This window comes from Ylistrum balloti, unplaced genomic scaffold (genome assembly GCF_031769215.1).
Source record: "Ylistrum balloti isolate Yb309-2 unplaced genomic scaffold, AGI_CSIRO_Ybal_v1 Utg369912, whole genome shotgun sequence".
Taxonomy (NCBI): domain Eukaryota; kingdom Metazoa; phylum Mollusca; class Bivalvia; order Pectinida; family Pectinidae; genus Ylistrum; species Ylistrum balloti.
Window position 1 is genome coordinate 995395 of NW_026782034.1, and position 9726 is coordinate 1005120.

Genomic DNA, 9726 nt, shown 5'->3' on the forward strand with positions numbered 1-9726 from the left:
GAAGTCTAGAAAAAGACGTATTTTTCAGAAAACATTACATGTACTACGATTTCCGCAATTTATATATTTTTTCTTGTTATCTGTTTTTTCCGATTTTTAAAAATGTTTTCCAAAAGACACAAAAGTGAAGATCATCTTTTAAAACATTATTTAAAAATGAGATATAATGCAACCAAATAATTAACCTACAACATACAACTGTTTGGACAGTAACATATGTTCTTTTTTTAGATACGTGTTTTTATATATTTAACAAATGATCGAAACATTTTTCAGTAACCATTGTTTGAACAGTGTAACAATAACCTTAAAAAAATATCGTATTTCTAAAACAAAATCTAACAAGTTACATACAGTGAGCCCAAGATTGTTTTGTTTTTGTTTTTAATCTGTAATTTAATAATATTGTACATTAAACCCCAATCAGGTCCTCTTTCTTATAAACCGGAAGTCATGCCTGTTGACTTTCTGCATGCATAAGCTACATAAGAACTTACCGGATATACTTTCTATGTGTTAAAAATAAAGTGTATATTTTATAATTGTGCTGCATCTCCTTCGAAGACTAACATTTAAAACAATTTGGACGCACCACCGAGTTCTGACTCAAACGTAAGCTGGAATGGTGAATTTTAGGGATGCTAATTTTCATTCAAATGTAATTATATATATATATCTGTGTGTGTGTTTTTTTTAATTTATTAATGGCAATAGTGAGTATGCAACATATTAATATTTCTTTTAATAGTAATACTAATAATGTGTGTGTTTTTTTTTTAATTCAAAACATCAGCTTGTGTTGATGCTTATGCATGTCTTTTATATAAAAAAATGTTTATCTTTTTTTTTAAATTGATTCGATATTTTGGCGTTATTCCTGTTAAAAAACATTCGTTAAAAATGATGGAAAACTACTACTGGTATTTTTTCTTGTTAAAATTTGGTTATGATAATGTTTTCCTTTCGAGTCTGGATTCTGGTATTTTTTCTTGGACTTTGATCATGATAATAATTCTTCTTCGCTTATGAAACCCGAGAGAATGTCTTTCAAGGATCTAAATTTTATAAGACTGTTTTATCATCACTAATATTTATACGACATACTTACCAGATGCATATTTTGCATATGTTTAACATCAACTTACCTTAATATCAAGTCTGTTTTCTATTTGTCAAGCATGATATATAAATACTTCAAATTTGATTTTCCTGAACGTATCCCTCTCAGGAAGAATAAATCTTAACGGGGATGTATATCAGAGGTTCAGTATATGGAAGAAAAATATATGTAACACTACTACAATGTAACCAAAGCGTAGCCGAATTGACTCTCATGAGAGCTTATTGAAGATGTCAGATTCGATAAATTTTCGCTATAATCTTGTGGCCATTTTGTCGCTCACAGATACTACATCCTAGAGTCCAGTCGGTTCATTACAATCTCGTACACACTTGATGTCATGTCATGGTTAAGAAAACACTTTTGCTTTTGAAGTTATTCGATTATTTTGATTTATGTTTTTCTCTATTGCTTTTAAGCGTTCAACACTTTAGCCATATAACATCAATGACACGTCTTAGAGGCACGGACCAAGTGTTTGATGTAGTTTCCTTATATTTCATTATAGGACTCTATTCAATTATAAATGTATTGAAAAATGTCTGTATGTCTCTTGTGCTATCTTTTAGGGAGATCTGACGAACCCTTGAAGGACGAAAGTTTTGTATGATGCAGTTTAATTAATAATTTAGCTCTGTTGTATATAACAATTTATTTGTTTCTTTTCTATAATCTAATATATTAAACGATGTTTCTTTAAGTATAAAATTTCATATTGCATTAATATTTTAGGTGATGAATTTAATGGTACAAATTAAAGCTCAAGACGGGATACCTATCGACCTTCTTCCCCTGTGTGATGAATATAACGAGTTTGGAGATCTGTTTACCATGGATCCGGGACTATCCGCTTTAAAAAGAGCTCCCAAATCCTATTCGTATGAAAACAGATTGCTTAGGAGATTTTCTGGTCCATTCTCTGAAAACATACCTCTGCCTTGGTCTTGTAGCATGACACCAATGTGGCGGGATCTTGGTGAAGAATACTTCCCGCGTTTTGTTCGGGACGGTATGTGCAATAACAGCACTTGTTGGTACAGGCATTATGAGTGTCAGCCTGTCTTGTATTCACTTAAGGTTCTACAACGACAGCATAATGAGTGCCTAGACCAGAATCTTCCTTCAACTTTATCAACGGAATGGAGACAGAGAACTTTGGTTGTGACTAGCAGTTGCATGTGCCAAAGGATGTGATCTGAACCAAATAGTACTGTATTATCTCCATATCTCTTAAAGCTTTCAGCTGAACTATCTCATTGTTTGTGATTTATAAGAAAATTTATCAGCAAAGACATGGTTAAAGATTACTAATTACAGCTGCACAACATTCTTGTCGGTTAAATATGCCACATAGATACACAAAATAAAGTCTAGTTTTATGGTTATTCGGCTTTGAAAACACATGAAAAATAAGGATGTCTTTCATATATACACATGTACATGTATATCAATAGATGCAACAATGTCTAATTTATTCTAGCGAAGAGCAGAATATATCATCCTTTGTTTTTGAATTAGAAGTAGGCTGTAAACAATATTTGAAAAATGAAAGAAATTGTTCTGGTTTAATATATATATATATATATATATAGGAACAATAATTACAAAAGTATTTCATTTTAATTCCTTAAGTGATTACAGAATGTTTAACGACATCAAAACTGTTTTGTCTGATAAAACAATAATAGACCTATGGTGTTTTGCTTAAGTCTTCTTTGTAAACAAATGTATATATATAATAAAGCTTGTAATTCTGTGAAGCGAAAAACTCTCAGACTTATTTGACGAGGAAGAGTTTTTCAACACAAGTCAACAAATGACTTACCTGTTTTAATGACGCTTTTGTGTTATTACACATGTGTCTTACCATATGTATGGCATGATTGTATGACATGACACAACATGTCAGTTACATGATAAATAAAGGATCTTACAAGCGTTTTCATTTAATATGTGAATTTATGAAAAGAATCTAAAAAATATTGACCACATAAAACGAAAAATATTGTAACGAGTTCTAGAAATGAAATTACCGAAGAAAAACGAATTTAAGATCCTTTATATCACTCGGTCGATGTTTCTAGTGAATTAGGTAGAAATTTATATTCTACACAAATGTCCGCTCTAACGGGTTTGTCTCCATCGTCACGTCATTTGCGTCACCCTAAGTTTCAATACATTTAAGGACTCCCCAACATCAGGTGTTTACCTTTGAGTATAGATTAGGGAGAGGTGTTCTCTGAACGCCAACGTTTTGTATACAGTAGGACGGTATCGTTTCAGGACACAATGGCAAGTCAATCATATACCGTTTCATTTATGCATTCTTTTTTCACCTGGATTTTTTTACCGAACATTCACCTGTGCTTCAGACATTTGTTCATATTTGATGAATGATAATTTTAAAACATTTAAATATTTTACTTCAAGTAATATATGAAATTCCAATAGAAAAAAAAACCCGAAAACTTTAATTTGACAATATAGCACTAAATCATATTATATTATATTAAAACAACAAATTATTATGTTGAAGGATTTAGCACGGTACAATAAAAATTAAGATTCTGTTTACTGTTAAAAGGATTTGAAACAAAGAGACAAAGAGACCAAATGACTTTATAAGTTATGAAAACGATACTGAGGGTCTAGATAAAACAGCCAGCAAATAGGTGTTAAATTACTTTATTTCATTATTATATAAAATGTTGTCATTTTAGTAGGTTTACCAAGTACAGTGTTTTTATCGTGAAGAGTAAGTATAAAAATGAGATTGTTATATTATTAGTGTAGAATATCAAAGGCACAAGAAAGAGACCATACTGTTGTTATGCATAATAACTTATTCTTATATCATTAAATGAAAATACTTAAGTTTCATACAAAATAATTTAAATGAATTTGGTCAGATGTATATAGAATTCTCAATTTCGAGAAAATGTCAATCAACAGTGGATAACATTGATTGCCAAGCAGATATTACATTATCAATATTTACAGAACATATCAGTTTGCTATAGAATATTTAAGTTGAAAGTAATTTTGGAAAACACTTTAACATGTTACATGATGACGGCATGATTTTTCTTTGCAAGAACAAGTAACCATTAACGGGATGATGTAGATTACCAATTTCCTTCATTGTGATACCAAAGATATAGGTGATGGATTTTATTATTTATTACAGTGTCATTTATTTTTACTTCTGAAAAAAATATATATCAGTTTTCTGCAATTCCAGATATCATTAAGTTTGCAGAGCTAATGAATTCTAATAAAGCCAAAATATTAAGGAATCTATGAAAATATGCTTACTAATCCTCCATGTACATTATATTTTTCTTGGATGTGAAATATTATCTCTAAACTTGATTTCTTGTAAAGAGAATGAAATAGATCAAAATGAAAAGTAATACAGTCACAGCTGAACATAAGAAAACTATCAAAACATCATTGCATATTTCCAAATACAATTAAGTTTAAAGAACTTATGAATTTAAGTCATATTAGAACCTTGAAATAACCATGAATTTATCGGTTTTTTTAGTAAAACTTATTCTAGGTGATCTGATGTGAAATGAAGTATGCTATGATATATGTGACAACATGATTCATTTATGTAGGGCATAATAGGACATGAGACAACATAATATATGAAATCACACAATAGGGTCCTCCATATCTTATATGGTTAAAGAGAATAAAATCAATTAAAATTCATTTTTACACATATCTGAGATAAACTAATTGAGATATTATTATGATAACCAGCAACAACTGGGAAATTATTCATAACAAATAATTTGAAATTTTATAAATTAATCACAAAATATTTACAAAATATGTTTTTTTATATATTGTTATTTTACAAAAAGTGTAACTAACAAGGAAGTTTTACAGGTGAATTTGCCTCTTTGAACTGAAAGCGCTTAAGGGAAAACACAGTATTTCGCATCTACCAATATTGGCGTTCAGCAATATGTCCGTTGGTATTTTTTGCACTCGAGTTAGTTATTTCTAAAGTTTAAAAAAGAGCTTTAACGAGTGTTTTTCTAAACAATTCCGATGTTTCATTGACCTGATCTGTAACCACAGGTTTGATACGTCATTAGTTGGGGCGTTATGATATGATCTTTAGGAAAAAGTCGCTAATTAACATTCCAAACTAACAATTTCAGAAATATATGGAGACAATGTATTTTATTACAAATTATAGATGGATTTTAATTGGTTTGTTGTCTTCAAAGGAAAAAAGGAAACAACCCCAAATAGAAACATAAATATTACAAAAACAACCGTGTACTATTTCTAAGTGCGTTTTAATCCCATGAGTGCGCAAAGCAACCTTTTGATGAAAGTTCTTACTGTCAGCCAAAATATGCTACAATGATATACTACGTATATACGTGGGATAGCGCTTTTGTTGTTCAATAGTTAGAATGCTTAATTCGTGGCTTTTGTGGAAAAAAGGTAAAATTATAATACCTATTTCGATACCTGACACTGTAAATGTTATGTTCGATATTATGTTTCCGCTATTTTCAAAGATGGAATTCCAAACTCCAATATTTTGTTAAAATCGAAAGCAAGTGAGAAAAGTAACCAAGAAATAAGAAAAACATTTACAATAACCCGGTAAACGAAGCAGCAGTGTGGATATTGTCGTATTAATAATTCAATCCTGCCTGATATATGAGGGAAAATTATCGAATGATTGAGATCCCGTTCTAGTCTAGAAAATGAAAATGGAAGGTCAATGATAAGTCAGCGTGTTATCTAGACCCTAAGCAGTTCTAGAAAATAACATCTTGTCTTTCAAGATTAATAACTGTTAACCTATTAACGTTTTATGTAGTTTCAATAAAGTGTCTTGAACAAGCCGACGGCTACAGTATTAAGTAAGTATCATGCAAATTTAATAACCAATCATAGCAAACGAAGAAATTTTGTTATAAACTGGAAAATAAAGTAACAATTTAAACAAAAAGCAGTTGTTTTAAACATTATAACACATGCCAAGTTATCAAATTACAGCCTCCCACCACCTCCTACAACGACACACAAAGGGAACCAATGCCCAAAGTATGAAGTTCATTTGACAAGTACTGCATGAGATAGAGCCCAGACAAAACCAACATTTTTGATGTGGGTCAGAGGTTCTATACCCAAAGTATGAAATTCCATAAAATGTAGTTGGTCAAAGGTAAACATATTGGTCAGGGTGACTTACTTTTGATTCATGACACAATATGGTGAACGCATACCCACCCCTAGCTGAAAGTACCAGTGACAAGTAGTGAAGGAGATAGCGCCCAGATATTGCTGAAGGACGAACAACGACGCTATTTCTAGTTCTCGTTGAAGGGGACTAAACTTTTTTTTAAGTAACGCGAATCTTTAAGTAATTAATATTTAACATTAATGAAGCTCAATAAGCCCAAAAGTTCGCTCTAGAGGATTTCACATAATACAACATACCATATAACAAATGCGCCTTGTAAGAACTCGTTGAGCACTTATTCTTTAGTATAATGTCAAACACTGTGATGGCTATCAGGTTGGCATCTCATATAGAATTGTTACTGAAATGTGTAATATTACAATGTACTTCCATGCTACCTGACCGCTGATCGAAATCTTTTTTAAGCTTTCCTCCGATATGTTTACCAGCACAACAGCCAGTTACACGATATCATAGATCAATTTATTTGTAATTAATTTTATCTTCGACAGAGGAAAATAGCAAAAAACAAATTGACAAAAGCATTATTTCTGTAACTATTTTGAAATAATATTGACCTATGGAAACATAGTATGACGTATGCGTGATACCTGGGATGAAGCCAGACAATGGGAACACACACACAAGGATAATCAACAATGATATCGCTTCTATTGTGTGTGTTATTATAGGAATGACAGAAGCAGAGACAAACACCTGTTAATAACATTAAAATGTGTGGGATAATTAAGATTTAATTAAAGAAGTGTCCTATCTTCCTTCCACTGAAATGAAAAAATGACGCAATAACTACCAGCAATCAATATGTAAAAGTCAATGTGTCAATGACCTTAGTTCTAGAGGTTTGAGGTCAAGAAATCAGGAGAATAACATTTAAGAGTTGTGTTATTAATCGCAGGAACAGTGACATGGTGATCATAATGGAGTCTGACTGAAAGCTGACAGAATAGTTACGTCATGGTTGAGAGGCTGCAAGGGGAGATAATTATGTCATATACATAAGTTATTTCGGCCAATAAGCCACTGATAGATACCAATGTATTTGACAGTAAACCTTTCATGATTTATATCGATAGTTTGTAATTTAAACAAACGATATCGTAAAATGTATAGTTATTGCCGTTCCTTGTATTAGATAATAAGGGAAGTTCGTACACCGAGGGTTTGTAAAAAATCATCAATTTGTTTGATGACTATGTCCTTGTTTGATTTGGTTCTGTACATACCCTAGCAGTGATCTTTTCCCTTGCATTTGCTTCATGTTTCCCCTATCCCGAGACATCTTTGTGATGTTGATTTTATCACATATCCACGTCTTGTATATTTGGACTCACACGCTAACGAGGGTTGATTTCACGTGGTGGCTAAACACGTACTGTATTGTGTATTGTCTACGTAGAGCGTTTACTTCTGATGTAATACTTCCACACGACATAGCTTTGGCCTGTGTAACACTTCATATATTCTTACATCTAGAACCTTAAACAATATCATATCAGATCCTATATCGATCAGTTTCTCGCGAATTTGTTTTTATCGCTATCAAGATCCTATCTCAAACTAATTTTTCTTGAAGTTAATTTGCGTACTGGCAACCTTTGACCTTAATCTGAAGATCTGTCACAAACGTTTAAAAGGGCATGCCGTTTCCTTCTTTCTATCGTTGATATATTGTAAATGACGTTAAAACGTGGTTTGTGTAATATGCGTATAGTTTCTTAGCATCGTCTTCACAGAGATTCCATGTCGATTAAATATTCGGCCTTTCTCGCCAACCAAAATCATGCGATAACTGCGTATTTCAACTTCGCTTTTACCTTTCAGGTGTCCCGATAACATAAATCTAACGGGCTGTTTGACAGTGTTCCATGTTGCCTACAAAACCACAGAATTCCATTCCATCGCTGGTGTTTCAGTCAACAAATTCAACATAGCCATGGTAGTCGGTTTTACTGTCATGCTTTTGATGGTTTCATGGCGACGATTGTCCAGATTCTGACTCGATGTCATATCTGGCGATAACACTTTCACGACCCTGACTTTCTCCTCGTCGTGTTTGACATTCGGTCTTAAACTACACAGCAAGTATGTGAAAATCAATTTTCAGAGTGGATTATTTAATATTCGGTTTGCCATTCGCAAGTGAATGGGAAATGTATGATCTCTTTTTATGGAAACAGAACACATACTTGTATTCCTTAATCACGATAAGGCAACTAATAACGTTTCCTTTCACTCGAAAACCACGGAAATACAATCTTTTAAAGACGATATATTAGCTAATCAAACTTCAGTATTACAATAATTCAAAATATCAGATAACAATACGGACATTCCTCGTTTACATTGGATATACAAACAACATTTAATTACTGACGCGTTAAACCAAACCTTTATGAAAGCTTCAAACGATTAATCTCACTACTATTAAACAAGAGTAAATGTTTTATGGCAATATTGTATGAACGATTAGTAGATTTAATGGAATGCAGATTTTGGAATACTTCAAAGATTTATGAGGAGTCTGAAAAATCGATCTAGTCTTCATTTTCCGCTCCATATGCCACCTTACCCAATTGCAACCTAAACGAAGAGGTACAATCACATATGGTTGCAAAGTCTACTTGAAAAAGCGAAAAATAACATTTTGGAGAATGAATTCTTATGTATATTTGAAATATCTTTCAAGCGACTATTGGCATACCTAGGGAACAAACTGTGTGCTTCACATTACCACTACACGGGACTTTTTCTGGTCGTCGTCATGCTCTCACTGGGAAATATTCCTGTTCCTTGTGCGATTTTAAACTACATTGTACAAAAATGATTTCATAAACACTGCGGGTTGACAAAACATCGAGGGTGTAGTCGACGAGGAGGAGATGCTTATCATTCAGGAACACCTGTATCATGCTCCAAGTTCTTTTCATGGTTTCAATCTAAATCCTCTTTTGTATAAATGGTTTGCCTCATTTAATTGATTGCGAGTTTGAATTTCGATCTTTTTGCCGAGTTTATTTACTGACACAATACAATGCTCTGGGGTAACATACGCGGTAAATGTTCTCGGCCGGTTTAATTTAGAAAATTTCCAAAAACCAAATATGTACATATGTTTCTGAATAGCAATACAGTGTATATGGCATCATAAATAAAATACACCATACAACAATGTCAGGGGTCAAAAGATCAAACAAAAAGCTGAAATGGTACACAACATTGTATGGATGATGAAAGATGGTACACAACATTGTGTGGATGATGAAAGATGGTACACAACATTGTGTGGATGATGACAGATGGTACACAACATTGTGTGGATGATGAAAGATGGTACACAACATTGTGTGGATGATGAAAGATG